General features: G+C 43.4%; 1 protein-coding gene across 4 annotated transcripts in view; it reads left to right on the top strand.

Moving 5' to 3' along the window:
- Positions 1–19,346, top strand: part of TMEM132C (transmembrane protein 132C) — a 595,756-nt gene that overhangs the window by 473,884 nt on the left and 102,526 nt on the right. The window lies entirely within an intron of this gene.

The raw sequence follows: 19,346 nt of genomic DNA, 5'->3' as shown, positions 1-19,346 counted from the left end.
TTGTTTTTAAATGTCTGTCTGATTTTTGTTTTTTGTAATCATGTAATAAAGATTGGTATATTTCTTAATACTTGGGTGTGCACTTTACGGTGTATTTCTTTCTCTCATTGTTGTATGTGTATACTAGTACATGTGGTAGAACCCCTGTGTAAATTATTGGGCTAATCCCACTTACTGTTTTTTACATGACCCCCTTCACACATGTTCCAAACACCTTAAAATGATCATAAAACATACTCTTTTTGACCAGTCAGACTGAATTAAAACATACAGCAATATAAAAAAAATATCAGTAAACATAGACATTGAACATAATGAGTCACGTAGAGAAACTTGCTGATGCTATGTTAAAATATAAGAATTACAGTTGGTTGGGGTAACTTCTGTTTGGAGGACATCACCGATTTCACGTGGGTTAATATTATAGGCAATCAGCTCACTTACCAGTTTACTGTAGATTATGCTTTTCAAAGTAGTCCATGTGAGTAGAACTCTCGCTATCACATCCCCCTAAAATGGTGCTTGTGTTGATATGGATTGTGAAGATGCTAGAACTGAAGTGTTGATAATAGCCATTTCTGAGATTTCAAGGGCAATTTAATCTGCTGGCAAGTAGCCCAGCTTTGCAAATCATTTGACCCTCTGCTCGAATTGGTATTAACATCTCACCAGCGTCTAATGAATGAACATTAGCAAAATCACCTGGCACGTCGGCTTGGCCACCACTAAATCTCCCTGCTTCCCAAAACACATCATCTTGATTATATAGACTGTAGCTGAGCCTGACGGTACAACATGCCTGCTATCTATTACCTAAACAAATACATTCTTAGCATCATTTATTTTGTATCTGTCGTACCCGTTATTATGGCCCCATACCTTAATTAGAACATTAAACTTAACATTTTCCTTTTAGAACAGCCAAGATCTTAGCCGTTAAACGAACACTTCAATTACCTTACTTGTAATGGAAAAAGTGTAATTAACATTGTCTTGAGGCTAATTTTTATTTATGCTGCAATCCTTCAAAGATTCTGCAGCTTTGCCTTCCTTGTCATCGGATTCAGCTTGTTTGCACTTTTCCGCGCAGCTCATTAATTCAGGCTGGGTTACGGTAGTTAGCTGGGAGTAAATATGAATTATGAAATCATTTCACTCTGTGCCACATATTCCCCGGCAGTGCTGCAGGATGCTTCTTAATGTTACACAGTCTAAACAACAAGTAAATAACCAAGAAAGGAAACTGGAAACGGCTCCTCTGTTCTTGCTTGGCTCTGATTTGATTCTGAAGGGGAAACGTGATTATTCTTGGACTACATGCCAGATTCAGGTTATGACAAACACATGCCAAATGAAAGAAAGTAGAATGAAACCCAGAAGAACAAAGACTACAAAGAACATAGCGATCTGTTTATAAGCCTCTGCTGCTTAATGGTTTGATGTACTTTGTTATATTGGGGTCAGTGGTGATTATGTTATCATTATCAGTTCACCTACAGCAGAGTAAGGCTTGGTAAGTCACCAGACAGAACATGTCACTGTCTGGGCATCACCACCAGTGGTCAAAGTCCATGCCAATATTAATAATTGTTTGTCTCCTGGATCCAGTATGATCATACAATACAAATTTAACAATCCAGGCTCTTTTCACAATGCATCTTGCATAATGAAGTTCCCAGTATAGAGAACCATACCACATTGGCATCTAATTATTTTTACCAAGTGAGAGTCTATCTGGCGAGGTATTGCATTCATGTTTTAAAGGAGACAGTGAATGTGGCACCGATATCTACAGTGCCCATAAGACTTCTGATGGATAAGTGGAACATCCTGCTCCTAGTTTTACTTTGTTATTATTTTTACAAACAATTATCTTTTGGTTTTTGGTCTTTTCAAGTTACATTGAAGGTAAAGGAACACTAGATTTATTTTGTGACAAAGAAGGGACTAGCATGATTTCACCCCAATAAAAGTATCTGTCATAACAACGTACATACACAGTTAAAAAAAGGTGCAGAGATAGCAGTTGCCTCTGAGTCTGATAGCCCTTCTGCCACCAAAGAAGACTTCAAATGGATATTCAATTTATGTAAAAACCAAACGGCAACCTGCTAAGGCTATAAAAGAAACTGCAGTATACTGCAGCTTGACGACTCACACTATGGGGTAGAGTGAACCGAGATTAACTGATAGGCACTTATACCCCAAGTGCCTGTCTTAAAGTGCAAAACTGGTTAAAAAGGAAGGGAGTGCAGTCCTCAGGTGTTCTACTGTGGGATAAATGGAAAGCTGGGTGAGTGGAGAAAAGGAGGAAGAGGGGGAGCGGGGGGACGGTGAAAAAGGGTGTGAGGGAAAGGAATTTGAACAGGAACAAGAAAAGAGAGGGAGAGAAAAAAAAAGACAGAGGTATCACAAATGTAGTATGTAATTTTTTTTTTATAAAACAGACATGCATAAAATCCCCTTAGAGATTGTGATGTTAGGAGGTGTGGGCTGGTGACTTCCCCTATAATTCTTAATGTTGCAATATTGCCGCTGTATGCTGTACACAGGCCGTGGCCCTGCATTATAGAAAGGGAGTGGACTCAGGGTGTACAGGCACGCCCTGTGTACTTAAGAGGTTAAAACTCAAACAGTGTTACTTCAGTGCCCAGAACCCATTGCACATGCCATACTACCCCTCCCCATACTGCTCACTTTTATAAGTTTACTAGCTGAGTACCTGGCACAGCTTTTATTCCCCCTACCTTATCTTTGTGGTGGAGGAAAAACAACAAAGGAGGAAGCTTTTGTCCTCATATCCCGTCCCTAAATCCTGACCTCATATCCCCTCCTCATATCCCAACCCCAAATCCCCTCCTCATATTCTGACCTCATATCCTGTCCTCATATTTTGTTCTCATATCTCGACCCCATTTCCTGTCCCTATATCCTGTCCTCATATCCTGACCTCATCTCCCGTCCCTATATCCCAACCTCATATCTTGTCCCCATATCCCATCCCCATATCCCGTCCCGATATCCCATCCCCATATCCCGACCCCATATCCTGACCCCATATCCCGACCCCATATCCCGACCCCATATCCAGACCCCATATCCCGACCCCATATCCAGACCCCATATCCCGTCATCATATCCCAACCTCATATCCCATCCAATACAGGAATTTAGGTGCACTAATGTGGTAGATGTTATCAATGACATTGGCTAACCCTCAAAACTGACGTTAAAATTGAGACATTAGCCAGTATATCCTTATATGAAGGACATACCTGAGCCCGCACACCAACGCCAAGGTTTCTCAAGTGGCACGGGACCTAACACCTACCTGTGCATGATAAGCAAAACCAGGGGCCAGTGGGCAATTACAGCAGCATTAGGTACGACTCACAGCCAGTTCCCAGTTCACCCCAGCATGGCTGGGCACACATACAATGGGAAGAGGGAGGCAGACTATAAGCCCCCCCCCCCAAGTTGACTCATATGTTGCCGGCCTCACAGGTGGACCTTAATGCTGCCTATAATAGTGATCAAGGCGCATTAAATGTGGAGTTTACACACCTTCAACTATAAGATTTAAACAATAACAAAGACATGGTCTTAAATGGCAGGAGGTGCTCAACCCCAAATGCAGTTGTGCATTTACGCTGGGGGAGCAAATCCTGCCATTGTGGTCATATCCCGTCCCTATATCGCGTTCTCATATCCCGACCTAATATCCCTTCCCTATATCCTGACCCCATATACCGACCCCATATCCCGACCCCATATCCCATCCTCATATCCCGTCCTCATATTCTGACCTCATATCCCGTCCTCATATCCTGTGTCCATAGCTAATCCTCATCTCTAATCCTCATATCCCGTCCTCAGGTGGGGCTGCATTGTGGTAAAGATATTGTAAACTGAAAATAAAAGGGGTGTGGCTTAAAGGATGGGAATGTCTTTGTGAAATGGGACATGGCATGCAGGGAGGGTGTGGCTTACCAGCCGTACTGACACATTCACCAGGAGAAGCAGAGCGGAGCTTGTGGAATAAGGCACCTGAAGTCCTATATACTTGCATGGGACTTGAAACAAAAAAAACATCTTTCACATATAGGGGCAGGTTAGGTGTTAATTTAACAATTATATATTTTTATTTGACATATCAGTAACATGTGGCCAAGTATTTTTGAAATATCTGCAGCTGTTTGTAAGTTATACAGTAACATATATTTCCCATAGACTTGTATAGGACTTTAAATAAAAACCCAGACTCTCACAAATGGGGGTGGGTAAGGGTTAAATTACCTATTCTATGTTTGTATTTGATATATAAGTATGTGTGCCAAGTTTCATGTTATTATCTTTAGCGGTTTGGAAATGATGCTGGAACATATACACATACACACATACATACACACACACACACATGTTGAGTTTTATATATACACTAGCTGAGTACCCGGCGTTGCCCGGTTTTTCCTTCTTAATCCTTTTTGCGGAGGAAAAAAACAAAGGAGGAAGCTTTTGACTTCATATCCCATTCTCATATATTGTTGTCATATCCCAACTCCATATCCTGTCCTCACATCCCGACTTCCTCTCCCGTCATCATATCTCGACCTTAAATCCCATCCTCACATCCCGTCCTCATATCCCGTCCTCATATCCCGACCTCCTATCCCGACCTCCTATCCCATCCTCCTATATCAACCTCCTATCCCGACCTCCTATCCCGTCCTCCTATCCCGTCCTCCTATCTCGACCTCCTATCTCGACCTCCTATCCCGACCTCCTATCCCGTCCTCATATCCCGTCCTCCTATCCAGTCCATCTATCCCAACCTCCTATCTCAACCTCCTATCCTAACCTCCAATCCTGTCCTCCTATCCCGACCTCCTATACCGTCCTCCTATCCCGTCCTCCTATCCCGACCTCCTATCCCCACCTCCTATCCCGACCTCCTATCCCGATCTCCTATCCTGTCCTCCTATCCCGTCCTCCTATCCCATCCTCCTATCCCATTCTCCTATCTCGACCTCCTATCCCATTCTCCTATCCAGTCCTCCTATCCCCACCTCCTATCCTGTCCTCCAATCTCGAGCTCCTATCCTGACCTCCTATCCCGTCCTCCTTTCTCGACCTCCTATCTCGACCTCCTATCTCGACCTCCTATCCTGACCTCCTATCCCGACCTCCTATCCCGTCCTCCTTTCCCATCCTCCTATCCTGTCCTGCTATCCCGACCTCCTACCTGACCTCCTATCCCGACCTCCCATCCCGAACTTCCATCCTGTCCTCATATCCCGACCCGTACCTCCTATTCCGTCCTCCTATCTTGACCTCCTGTCCCGACCTCCGATACCGTCCTCTTTTCTCGACCTCCTATCTCAACCTCCTATCCCGACCTCCTATCCTGTCCTCCTATCCCGTCCTCCTATCCCATCATCCTTTCCCATCCTACTTTCCCGTCCTCATATCCCGACCTCATATCCCGACCTCCTATCCCGTCCTCCTATCTCGACCTCCTGTCCCGACCTCCTATACCATCCTCCTATCCCGACCTCCTATCCCGATCTCCTATCCCGTCCTCCTATCCCGTCCTCCTATCTCGACCTCCTATCCTGTTCTCCTATCCAGTCCTCCTATCCCCACCTCCTATCCTGTCCTCCAATCTCGACCTCCTATCCCGACCTCCTATCCCGACCTCCTATCCCGACCTCCTATCTCGACCTCCTATCTCGACCTCCTATCTCGACCTCCTATCCTGACCTCCTATCCCGACCTCCTATCCCATCCTCCTTTCCCGTCCTCATATCTTGACATCCTATCCAGACCTCCTATCCCGTCCTCATATCCCGTCCTCCTATCCTGTCCTCCTATCCCGACCTCCTACCTGACCTCCTATCCCGACCTCATATCCCGACCTCCCATCCCGACCTCCCATCCCGTCCTCATATCCCGACCTTTACCTACTATCCCGTCCTCCTATCTCGACCTCCTGTCCCGACCTCCTATACCTTCCTCCTATCCCGATCTCCTATTCCATCCTCCTATCTTAACCTCCTATCCCGTCCTCCTATCCCGTCCTCCTATCCCCACCTCCTATCCTGTCCTCCAATCTCGAGCTCCTGTCCCGACCTCCAATCCCGTCCTCTTTTCTCGACCTCCTATCTCAACCTCCTATCCCGACCTCCTATCCTGTCCTCCTATGCCGTCCTCCTATCCCATCATCCTTTCCCATCCTCCTTTCCCGTCCTCATATCTTGACCTCCTATCCAGACCTCTCATCCCATCCTCATATCCCGACCTGTAATATGTGTACCAGGTATTGAAATATCTCCAGCTGTACGGAAGTTATGTGGGAACATACATTTTCCATTGATTTGCATGGGACTTTAAACAAAAACCCGACCTTCACTAATGGGGTTAGTTAAGGGTTAAATTAACTATCCTATATTTTAAGTGGACATATTAGTAACATGTGACCAAGTATTATCGAAATATCTCCAGCCGTTTGGAAGTTATGCGGTAACATATTTTTCCCATTGACTTGCATGGGACTTTAAACATAAGCCCCACCCCTGGCAATTGGGGGTTAGAAAGGTTTAAATCACCTATCCTTTGTTTGTTGTTGACATATAAGTAACATGTGTGCCAAGTTTCATGTTAATATCTTTAGCCGTTTGAAAGTTTTTGTGGAACATACACACATAGATACATTAATACAGGTTCTAGCATATGTTGTGTATGATCACCCCTTGCCTTCATGGCATATATTCAGGGGTACACTGATTCCTGCATAGATAAAAGGGAACTCATAATACCATGTATACAAAAAGAAAATCGAGTTCAGACACCACCTTAATAATTAAAATCATGATTTTATTAAAGCAATTTTTAAGGTTAAATTCAAGTACAAAAAAATAGGGCTACTGCCAGGTACAATAGGCTTACATATAATATGGTATAGAAGGTAATCAGTATGGTTTCTCAGTCTCTCAGAGAACTGCACTACACATAAATTATTCCTGCTAAAGTGCTCTATGTGCGGTATATATAGTATACACTTACCACAATTGTGGGTTTTACTAAATATTAAACCAGTGCAGTAAGGTGCCTGAGTATATTACAACGCAAATGTGCATATACATAAAATGTATTAATATAATAATATTGCGCAACAGTAATATAACAATATAGTAATCACTCAAGCACTATCTTGACTTGTATGGGGACTTTAAACATAAACCCCGCCCCTGGCATATGGGGGTGAGTAAGGGTTAAATCACCTATCCTATGTTTGTTGCTGACATATAAGTAACATGTGTGCCAAGTTTCATGTTAATATCTTTAGCCGTTTGGACGTGATGCTGGAACATACACACATATATACACACATACATTGAGTTTTATATATATAGATTCCCACAAATTGAAAAGAGACTGAAAACCTTATAGGTGTAAATAGAACCTTAGAACGGCTCACCTGAAAAGGAACTGAGTATATTAACCTATAAAATGACACTTTCACTGTCTGTCTACATAAAGAAATATCATAGTTTTGAACGCCGGAGGATACTGAGTCAACATAAAAACATCCTGGAAATAGTAATAAAATAAAATAGCAATACTTGCCTTTCCCTCAAAGTGGATTTCATTCTTCTTAATATTGCTGCTCTCCAAAACCAACAAGGCACATGCTCCAGGGTCCTCCACTTCTGCTATATCTTGATATTAAGGAACAAAAAATAAATGAATAGATGCAATCCGAACACCAATTATGAAGGTTATCATAATCCTTTATTGTTTATTACATATCTTTAAATATAAAAAAATAAAAAAAATAAATAGATGCAATCCGAACACCAATTATGAAGGTTACCATAATCCTCTATTGTTTCTTACATATCTTTAAATATAAAAAAAAAAAAAAAAATAGATGCAATCCGAACACCAATTATGAAGGTTACATAATCCTTTATTGTTTCTTACATATCTTTAAATATAAAAAAAAAATAAAGTTACCACAGACAATTATATTTGCTTAAGAAGAAAACAATTTGAAATATGGCTGTCCATAATGCACATATTTTAATGTTTGATTTCTTTAGTATATGTCTGATCATTTCGCAATTTCCCATGCTGCTTTTTGTAATCTTGATCAAGTTATCGTAAGATCCCCTTATGCTACGGTAACATGTATTCTATGTTATAATAGTAAAAGCGTAATACAGAATAATATTGCGTTAAAATTTGAGGACAGTATATGAGGTTGGGAAATGAGAACGGGATATGAGGATAAGATATGAGGTCTGGATATAAGGAAGGGATATGAGGTCTGGATATAAGGAAGGGATATGAGGTCTGGATATAAGGAAGGGATATGAGGTCTGGATATAAGGAAGGGATATGAGGTCTGGATATAAGGAAGGGATATGAGGTCTGGATATAAGGAAGGGATATGAGGTCTGGATATAAGGAAGGGATATGAGGTCTGGATATAAGGAAGGGATATGAGGTCTGGATATAAGGAAGGGATATGAGGTCTGGATATAAGGAAGGGATATGAGGTCTGGATATAAGGAAGGGATATGAGGTCTGGATATAAGGAAGGGATATGAGGTCTGGATATAAGGAAGGGATATGAGGTCTGGATATAAGGAAGGGATATGAGGTCTGGATATAAGGAAGGGATATGAGGTCTGGATATAAGGAAGGGATATGAGGTCTGGATATGAGGAAGGGATATGAGGTCTGGATATAAGGAAGGGATATGAGGTCTGGATATAAGGAAGGGATATGAGGTCTGGATATAAGGAAGGGATATGAGGTCTGGATATAAGGAAGGGATATGAGGTCTGGATATAAGGAAGTGATATGAGGTCTGGAGATAAGGAAGGGATATGAGGTATGGATATAAGGAAGGGATATGAGGTCTGGATATAAGGAAGGGATATGAGGTCTGGATATAAGGAAGGGATATGAGGTCTGGATATAAGGAAGGGATATGAGGTCTGGATATAAGGAAGGGATATGAGGTCTGGATATAAGGAAGGGATATGAGGTCTGGAGATAAGGAAGGGATATGAGGTCTAGATATAAGGAAGGGATATGAGGTCTGGATATAAGGAAGGGATATGAGGTCTGGAGATAAGGAAGGGATATGAGGTATGGATATAAGGAAGGGATATGAGGTCTGGAGATAAGGAAGGGATATGAGTTCTGGATATAAGGAAGGGATATGAGGTCTGGATATAAGGAAGGGATATGAGGTCTGGAGATAAGGAAGGGATATGAGGTCTGGATATAAGGAAGGGATATGAGGTCTGGATATAAGGAAGGGATATGAGGTCTGGAGATAAGGAAGGGATATGAGGTCTGGATATAAGGAAGGGATATGAGGTCTGGATATAAGGAAGGGATATGAGATCTGTATATAAGGAAGGGATATGAGGTCTGGATATAAGGAAGTGATATGAGGTCTGGAGATAAGGAAGGGATATGAGGTCTGGATATAAGGAAGGGATATGAGGTCTGGAGATAAGGAAGGGATATGAGGTCTGGAGATAAGGAAGGGATATGAGGTCTGGAGATAAGGAAGGGATATGAGGTCTGGATATAAGGAAGGGATATGAGGTCTGGATATAAGGAAGGGATATGAGGTCTGGAGATAAGGAAGGGATATGAGGTCTGGATATAAGGAAGGGATATGAGGTCTGGATATAAGGAAGGGATATGAGGTCTGGATATAAGGAAGGGATATGAGGTCTGGATATAAGGAAGGGATATGAGGTCTGGATATAAGGAAGGGATATGAGGTCTGGATATAAGGAAGGGATATGAGGTCTGGATATAAGGAAGGGATATGAGGTCTGGATATAAGGAAGGGATATGAGGTCTGGATATAAGGAAGGGATATGAGGTCTGGATATAAGGAAGGGATATGAGGTCTGGATATAAGGAAGGGATATGAGGTCTGGATATAAGGAAGGGATATGAGGTCTGGATATAAGGAAGGGATATGAGGTCTGGATATAAGGAAGGGATATGAGGTCTGGATATAAGGAAGGGATATGAGGTCTGGATATAAGGAAGGGATATGAGGTCTGGTTATAAGGAAGGGATATGAGGTCTGGATATAAGGAAGGGATATGAGGTCTGGATATAAGGAAGGGATATGAGGTCTGGTTATAAGGAAGGGATATGAAGTTGAAAACGTCATTGTTGCTTTTCCTCTCCCACAAGGTTTAGGTAAGAAGACTAGGCCTACTTTTTCCTGATCTATAACAAGATATCTGCAGATTGGACTTGTTCAAGGTGTTTGGTTTCCTTTGGCACACCACAAGGGCACACCAGGTTATTATTCTGATTCCCATTTGCAGAAATACTACAACTTGTTTTCAACTAGCTACTCTATGACTCTCCATTTAATATCTGTGTTAGCTCACATAGTTTTGTTTTTTATTCCCCAGTCCAACATAAGAGGTTGGTTGCCTGGACCAAAAAAAACACCATGCATCTATAAAATTATTCCTCCTACAACCACAACATTTCAAATGATAGTTGATAAACATGTTATTCCAACTGGTCTCCTGTTCACATTATAGAGTATATCACTCTTATTTGCCTTTGGGCAAATCACTGACCTTGTTTCCCAACCTTACTATTAAAATGTAACTTTTAATTGACATGTGAATTAGAAGTTATGTTTTACAGTAAGGTTGAGAAACAAGGTCAGTGATTTGTCCAAAGGCAAATAAGAGTTATATATTATTAAGAGACCTGCCAGCGTACAATAGGGTCTTTCATATTACAAAATATGTTTGGGACATTAGGAACCGGTCTTTGCCCCAGTGTAGTATGTGCCAGATTCCCAGGGTAAAGACCCCATTATTAAAAGGGTACTCCGCCCCAAGACATCTTGTGCAAAGGATAGGGGATAAGATATCTGATCGGGGTGGGGGAGGGGGGTTCCAGCCACTGGGACCCCCGCAATCTCTGGGCCGGCGCCATGGTGTTCTGAACACGGAAGCTTGGCGCTTCCATGTTCGTGACATCACACCATACCCCCTCAATTCATGTCTATGTGAGGGGGCGTGACAGCTAATACAAAGCCATCATGCCTCCTCCCATAGACCTGAATAGAGGGGGCATGACAGCTGTGGTCGCTCGTCATCTGCCACGGAGTGGAGTTTGCTCTGTGCACTGGATGACTGGGGTGCCGTCCTGTGACCAGACATATTATCCCCTATTCTTTGCATAGGGGATAAGATGTCAAGGGGCGGAGTACCCCTTTATTTCTGCTGTACAGTAAGTTCCAAAAATTTTAAACATTACCTTCTACTTTAAAAAAGTGTTTAAACACCTTGATGAATGGGTCATATTTTGTCTAACTTTGAAGCCAACTTACTCTTTTTAACCCATTAATAACCTACTTTTTTTTTAACCCATTAATATGAGTTGGAAAGAGTGATATAGGGGGCTGCATAAGAAAACAGTTGTATCAAAAAGAATGAATAAAATATCACATAGTTTTTCATTAATATTGATGCTCTTTATGCTGTGTTATTTATTATGTTACACATTTAAATGATATTGGACAAATCTCCAATGTTAAAGGGATTGTTCATCTAGCAAACTTTACCTCCTTATTTACAGGAGGAGGGATATGTCTATGATCTCTTAGGATCTAAATCACAGGGACCTGCTGCACTATTCACTATCTATGAGTACAGCGTTTATTTACCTCTAGTAGTGTTGAGCGGCATAGGCCATATTCGAATTCGCGAATATATGGACGAATATTCGTCATATATTCGCGAATATTCGCATATTCGTTATATTCTCGTTTTATTTTGGCATATGCGAATATGTGAAAATTAACATATGTGAATATTAGCATATACAAAATTAGCATATGCGAATTTTCGCACGCCAGTCTCACACAGTAGTATTAGAGCCTTCTTTACACCACACAAGCTGGAAGCAGAGAGGGGTGATCACTGTGATGTGTACTGTGAAAAAAAAAAAAAAACTAATATTCGTAATTACGAATATATAGCGCTATATTCGCGAAATTCGCGAATAATATTCGAATTGCGAATATTCACGAGCAACACTAACCTCTAGCAGAGCCATAGATAAGGAAAAGAGCAGCACTCCACATGCGTGACCTCCTCTTCATTCTAATGGGAGAATCAGAATCCTCATAAGGCTAAGTTTCCACTTGTTTTTTTTTTCTGGCAGTTTTTGGAATACTGCCACTGCCAAAGTCAGAAGTGGATCCATAAGGGAGGAGAAGTGTAAGTTCTTCCTTTATATGTCCTATTCCTTTTTAATACATTTCTGGCTTTGGCTCAAAAACTGCAGTGGCAGATTTCCAAAAACTGCCAGAAAAATACCCAAGGGAAAACTTAGCCTAAGTGAGACCTCAAGAGGTCCCAGCAATTGGACCCCAGTAACCGCATGCTTGTAAATAGGTAAGACAGTTTCCGTATGGCCAAAAATTAGAATGATGAAAAAATAATATTTCATCCTTCTTGTCGCCATGGGCTAAGCAGTGTTTCCGCTTTCACTTTTCAAAGGGTAAATTTTGTTTCAGTTAATTTGGAAACTGTTTTGAAATGTTATGGTAAGCCAACATTGACATTATTAGAGAACTGGTTAATACATGAAAAAAAAAATTTCTAACTATTGTGCCGACTTCCAAGAGTTTTCTACTAAATTACCGGAGACAAAAAAAGCTCTGGAGAGCTATGTATGTAACCTTTTTTTCTTTTGATATTTTTTTTCTTCTCTTGGCAGCAGCACAAGTTTTAATATTAACTGATAATGTAATTGAATTTTAGTAGTACAGGCAATATTATACACTACATCAAAGCACTGGTTAGTTTGAATCTATTTTTTCTATGCATTTATATTAACTGTGTGTACTTCAAAGACGCCATGTCATGAGCCAGGCTTCTGAAATTGCCGACAGCTTAAGGCCACAGTTCCCTGATTTCAAGCCTATTTTATTTGGCTGTCCTTACACTAACTATAAATAAAAAGTCATAATTCTGAAGAATGTCCACTAAATTGGACAAATGCTGCATAAATACGGGCTGTTGTAATTCAGCAAGGAAAGGGCACTAAAGGAACATGGATTATAGTAATGTGAGAGTCATGAGAAGTTTCTAAGAAAGCGGTGAAGGAAATAAGCAATATAAATGACTGCCATTTTTTGTCTATCCTTTGCAAATTAGATTTTCTATCTTTTTTTATTATTTTTATTTATTTTATAAAATAAAAAAAAATTACATTTAATATATATATATATATATATATACACATATATATATATATATATATATATATATATATACACATTTTTTTTTTAAAATAAATTCATATGTATTTATTTTGCAAATCTGTTGAAGGGAACCTATCATCAGATTTTACCATATATAATGCCTGGCAACGTGTTATATATGGTAAAATCTTCTTTCTCCCCATCCCCGGGAGATGTTCCTGGCTGCAGAGATCTTGAGGATATATAGTTGTCACGATGCCGGCTGGCAGGAGGTGGATCCTCTGTGCCAGAGAGGGATAGCGAGGACCGTGCTAGTGGACCGGTTCTAAGACACTACTGGTTTTCACCAGAGCCCGCCGCAAAGCGGGATGGTCTTGCTGCGGCGGTAGTGACCAGGTCGTATCCACTAGCAACGGCTCACCTCTCTGGCTGCTGAAGATAGGCGAGGTACAAGGGAGTAGGCAGAAGCAAAGTCGGACGTAGCAGAAGGTCGGGGGCAGGCGGCAAGGTTCGTAGTCAGGGGAGATAGCAGAAGTTCTGGTACACAGGCTTTAAACACACAAAACGCTTTCACTAGGCACAAGGGCAACAAGATCCGGCAAGGAAGTGCATGGGAGGAGGATAGATATAGTCAGGGACCAGGTGGAAGCCAATTAAGCTAATTGGGCCAGGCACCAATCATTGGTGCACTGGCCCTTTAAGTCTCAGGGAGCTGGCGCGCGCGCGCCCTAGAGAGCGGAGCCGCGCGCGCCAGCACATGACAGCAGGGGACGGGAACGGGTAAGTGACCTGGGATGCGATTCGCGAGCGGGCGCGTCCCGCTGTGCGAATCGCATCCCCAACGGCCATGACAGAGCAGCGCTCCCGGTCAGCGGGACTGACCGGGGAGCTGCAGGGAGAAAGACGCCGTGAGCGCTCCGGGGAGGAGCGGGGACCCGGAGCGCTAGGCGTAACAGTACCCCCCCCCTTAGGTCTCCCCTTCTCTTTATCCGGTAACTGCCTCCCCTGGGATGAGGACACCGGGAAAGGATGGAGGGATTCCTCAACGGCAGGCAGAACAGCAGGAGTAGGAATGGGGAGAGAGGGCAGAGGGCGAGACCTGGCACGGGGCAGTGTGACACCAGGACGAGGGCCATGCGGGGACACAGGGGCTTGCCTGATGGGACTGGGAGGGGGGGAGAGGCATTTCCTGTGGCAGGCAGAGTCCTTAATGACCTTAGGGGGACCGGATACAGGAGGAACCACAGGGTCACGGCAGGGAGTACTGGGAACCGGTTGAAGGCAGTCCTTGGAACAAGAGGGGCCCCAACTCTTGATCTCCCCAGTGGACCAATCCAGGGTTGGGGAATGGTGTTGAAGCCAGGGTAGTCCAAGGAGAACTTCAGAAGTGCAATTAGGAAGGACCAAAAATACAATTTCCTCGTGATGAGGTCCGATGCACATTAGGAGGGGCTCCGTGCGGAAACGCACGGTGCAATCCAACCTGGCTCCGTTGACCGCGGAAACGTGGAGTGGCTTGACAAGACGGGTCACCGGAATTCGGAATTTATTCACTAAGGACTCCCGAATAAAATTCCCAGAAGCTCCAGAGTCCAGGCAGGCCACGGCTGAGAGGGAAGAGCTGGCTGAAGTAGAAATCCGAACAGGCACCGTGAGACGTGGAGAAGCCGACTTAGCATCAAGAGACGCCACACCCACGAGAGCTGGGTGCGAGCGTGCGTTTCCCAGACGTGGAGGACGGATTGGGCAATCCACCAAAAAATGTTCAGTACTGGCACAGTACAGACAAAGATTCTCTTCCTTACGGCGATTCCTCTCTTCCAGGGTCAGGCGAGACCGATCCACTTGCATGGCCTCCTCGGCGGGAGGCCTAGGCGCAGCTTGCAGTGGAGACTGTGGGAGAGGTGTCCAGAGATCTAAGTCTTTTTCCTGGCGGAGCTCTTGATGCCTCTCAGAAAAACGCATGTCAATGCGAGTGGCTAGATGAATGAGTTCATGCAGGTTAGCAGGAGTCTCTCGTGCGGCCAGAACATCTTTAATGTTGCTGGATAGGCCTTTTTTAAAGGTCGCGCAGAGAGCCTCATTATTCCAGGATAGTTCAGAGGCAAGAGTACGGAATTGTATGGCGTACTCGCCAACGGAGGAATTACCCTGGACCAGGTTCAGCAGGGCAGTCTCAGCAGAAGAGGCTCGGGCAGGTTCCTCAAAGACACTTCGAATTTCCGAGAAGAAGGAGTGTACAGAGGCAGTGACGGGGTCATTGCGGTCCCAGAGCGGTGTGGCCCATGACAGAGCTTTTCCAGACAGAAGGCTGACTACGAAAGCCACCTTAGACCTTTCAGTAGGAAACTGGTCCGACATCATCTCCATGTGCAGGGAACATTGCGAAAGAAAGCCACGGCAAAACTTAGAGTCCCCATTAAATTTGTCCGGCAAGGACAGGCGGAGGCTAGGAGTGGCCACTCGCTGCGGAAGGAGTGCAGGAGCTGGCGGAGGAGATGGTTGTTGCTGCTGTAGCTGTGACTGTACTTGCTGTAGTTGTGACTGGAGTTGCTGTGTCATGGTGGTCAAGTACGACAGCTGGTGATCTTGTTGGGCGATCTGACGAGCTTGCTGGGCGACCAGCGTAGGGAGGTCAGCGACCACTGGCAGAGGAACTTCAGCGGGATCCATGGCCGGATCTACTGTCACGATGCCGGCTGGCAGGAGGTGGATCCTCTGTGCCAGAGAGGGATAGCGAGGACCGTGCTAGTGGACCGGTTCTAAGACACTACTGGTTTTCACCAGAGCCCGCCGCAAAGCGGGATGGTCTTGCTGCGGCGGTAGTGACCAGGTCGTATCCACTAGCAACGGCTCACCTCTCTGGCTGCTGAAGATAGGCGAGGTACAAGGGAGTAGGCAGAAGCAAAGTCGGACGTAGCAGAAGGTCGGGGGCAGGCGGCAAGGTTCGTAGTCAGGGGAGATAGCAGAAGTTCTGGTACACAGGCTTTAAACACACAAAACGCTTTCACTAGGCACAAGGGCAACAAGATCCGGCAAGGAAGTGCATGGGAGGAGGATAGATATAGTCAGGGACCAGGTGGAAGCCAATTAAGCTAATTGGGCCAGGCACCAATCATTGGTGCACTGGCCCTTTAAGTCTCAGGGAGCTGGCGCGCGCGCGCCCTAGAGAGCGGAGCCGCGCGCGCCAGCACATGACAGCAGGGGACGGGAACGGGTAAGTGACCTGGGATGCGATTCGCGAGCGGGCGCGTCCCGCTGTGCGAATCGCATCCCCAACGGCCATGACAGAGCAGCGCTCCCGGTCAGCGGGACTGACCGGGGAGCTGCAGGGAGAAAGACGCCGTGAGCGCTCCGGGGAGGAGCGGGGACCCGGAGCGCTAGGCGTAACAATAGTTTAGAAGTGTCCTCTGATGGCACGGTAACTAGTCCCCTTGGTGGGGAACTACACTCGTCTAGTCCTCTGCTTCGGCTGTAACCAAGCCCCCTAAGCGTGATTGATCCATCTCATCGCTTTATCCCAGCTGCTTAGGGAGCAGAGTAATGAAGAGGGCTGTCAAACACGCTGAGGGGGTGTGGTTACAGCCGGAGCAGCAGCGCTAAGTGACTATAGCTTTCAGCCAAGGGGACTACTTACAGGGCCAGCGGGGGACACTTTTAAACTATATAGCCTCACCATCGGTGGCAGGAATATCTCCCAGGGATGGTGAGGATGAAGATTTTACCATATATAACGCATTACCACATGTAATATATGGTAAAATCTGGTTCCCTTTAATACATCCATAGGTTTTTATTAGCGCTTCTGTCAATGTAATTAGTGTACACTGGCCTCCGTTTGACCAGTTTCCTTTGGGATTTGTTATTCAACAGAGGGCCTCAATGACACACTTTCCTTTGCCTCCTTTATTGTCTATAACTTGCAATTTCTTCAATAACCACTGTCTTTAATCTGATACACATTATTGTATAAACTCCCCCTTTCTATCACTTACTTTTTCATTTTTTTCTGTGCACATTAATGTCAAGGAGGGAACGTCACTGTGGTCATCCTATTAAGGAGATGTGTCCCTCAAGAGGCAGGGACAGTGATATGGGAGGCTTCAGTTTACACTTTCATCGACAGATCTACTGAAATAAACCTTAAACATCTACCTAGGTGCATTGATATATCTATCTGATCATACCCTCACTAACACACCACTAGGTCATCACCAACACTATATATTATTTGTGAACACACATGGTTGGTTTGATTAGGTGACCAAGAATTGAAATTTCTGTAGTACCATTTTAGTTTTATTGATTAAAAGTTATATTTTATCTGTCCTAAAGAGTAGTATTGAGTCTGTGATAAAATATTGATCATGACTGGCAATCGGCTACGCTGGGCCTCTGCTTATTTCAGATCGCGGAACTGATCATTCAAAACCGTTCTTGATTTTTTGTTATGACAGACAAATAAACACTCTAATTTCTCTATCATGTTAAACAATGGTAACAAGATTCTACAGCATAGGATTTCTGTTGTGTTCTATTACACCACATTGATTGACATCCATTGTCTTTTAAATGTTTAAGAAAAAAAAACTGTATATTTTTTTCTTTTTTTTTTTACAAAATAGCGAGATGGGGTGTGATCCTAGCCTTGCTGTCTTATAATCAGTTTGAATTATCAGGCAAGGTTTATATATTATGATTTCTATATTATCACAGACTTCTATCATGAAGATGCATTGTCCGCAAAGTTGCCGTAGAAACAAAAAAAAGTGGGAGATTAATTAAGACCTGTTGCAAATTTGCTTCATTCCTTATTATAGCTGTATTGGGGCAACAAAAAAGGTTTCAAAGATATAATGACTTTTTACACTACGAATCTCCATCAGGATAATTTGTCTAAGAGGCTTTCGCTGATATCCTTTGGTGCTAGGACCACGTGGACCTGTGCCATCCCCATCGATGACAATGCAGTCTGTGTGCAATTCCGCTGAAAGAATAAACATGTTCCATCTTTCTGAGTGTGAATTTCTGTGGTGGGATTTTCCATGTGGACATTCTGTAGTGTGAACAAGGCTTTTATTTTTACAAAAATGTAGTGAATAATTGAAAAAAAAAAGTGATTTAGAGCCCTATGTCTGTAGATGCTCTGTTCAGACTGCACATTCTATACACAAACTAGTACCACTAACATTTGTTACCACACCTAAACAATTTTGATCTGTCTTTAGTTGTAAGGTGTGATGTTCTTTATGGAATCTATGACCGATGTGCTTGGGACTTTGAGTTTCTTTGTAGCATTCCTTATTGAGCATTGAGGTACAATTTGTGGCTCTCCAACAGTTGCAAAACTATAACTTTTAGTGTTCCCTGTATTCGCATGTACAGTATCTTCAAACATATTTGATGTGCAGGATTTCAAGCTGCAGATTTCAATGTAAACTAAATGACTGAACACAGCTTCAAATCTGGAGCATCAAATTCTGTGCATCAAACATGTGCAGGATACTGTAAGTGTGAATAGACCTTTAAAGGTCTTTTCTGCCAAACATCTGTATAAGGCTGCATTCACATTACGTTTCTTACATACGGGGGCCAGATCCGGCTGGGAGATGAGAAAACCGGGTGCTCCTTTACCCCGGCCAGACCCAGACCCCCAACTCATTCATTTGAATGAACCGATTGGAGTCAGATTGTGACTCTGGTCGCCTAATTTCTTGCCCTGTATCCATTTTTGTGACTTGACTTAAAACCATAGTATACCACGGTTTTAAGTCCGGTCACAAAACCAGATACGGGGCAAATAAATTAAATGGGGGCCGGGTCCGGCTGGGGTACGGGATCAACTGGTTTTCCCATCTCTTAGCCGGATCCGGTCCCTGTATATAAGAAACATTATGTGAATGCAGCCTTATTTTAATACTGCATTCTTTCTTTTCTCTCTCACTTACTTTAAAATCTTTAATTTATACTTCAGTATCTTTAAAATAGTCTTAGGTATTATAGTTATTATCAGCATTTGTATAAACATACTTTTGGTCATATTCAATAACACATTTGCTAGTGC

Source organism: Hyla sarda, chromosome 1 (assembly GCF_029499605.1).
Source record: "Hyla sarda isolate aHylSar1 chromosome 1, aHylSar1.hap1, whole genome shotgun sequence".
NCBI lineage: Eukaryota > Metazoa > Chordata > Amphibia > Anura > Hylidae > Hyla > Hyla sarda.
The sequence above is the reverse complement of the archived record's forward strand: the minus strand, read 5'-3'. Positions and strand labels throughout refer to the sequence as shown.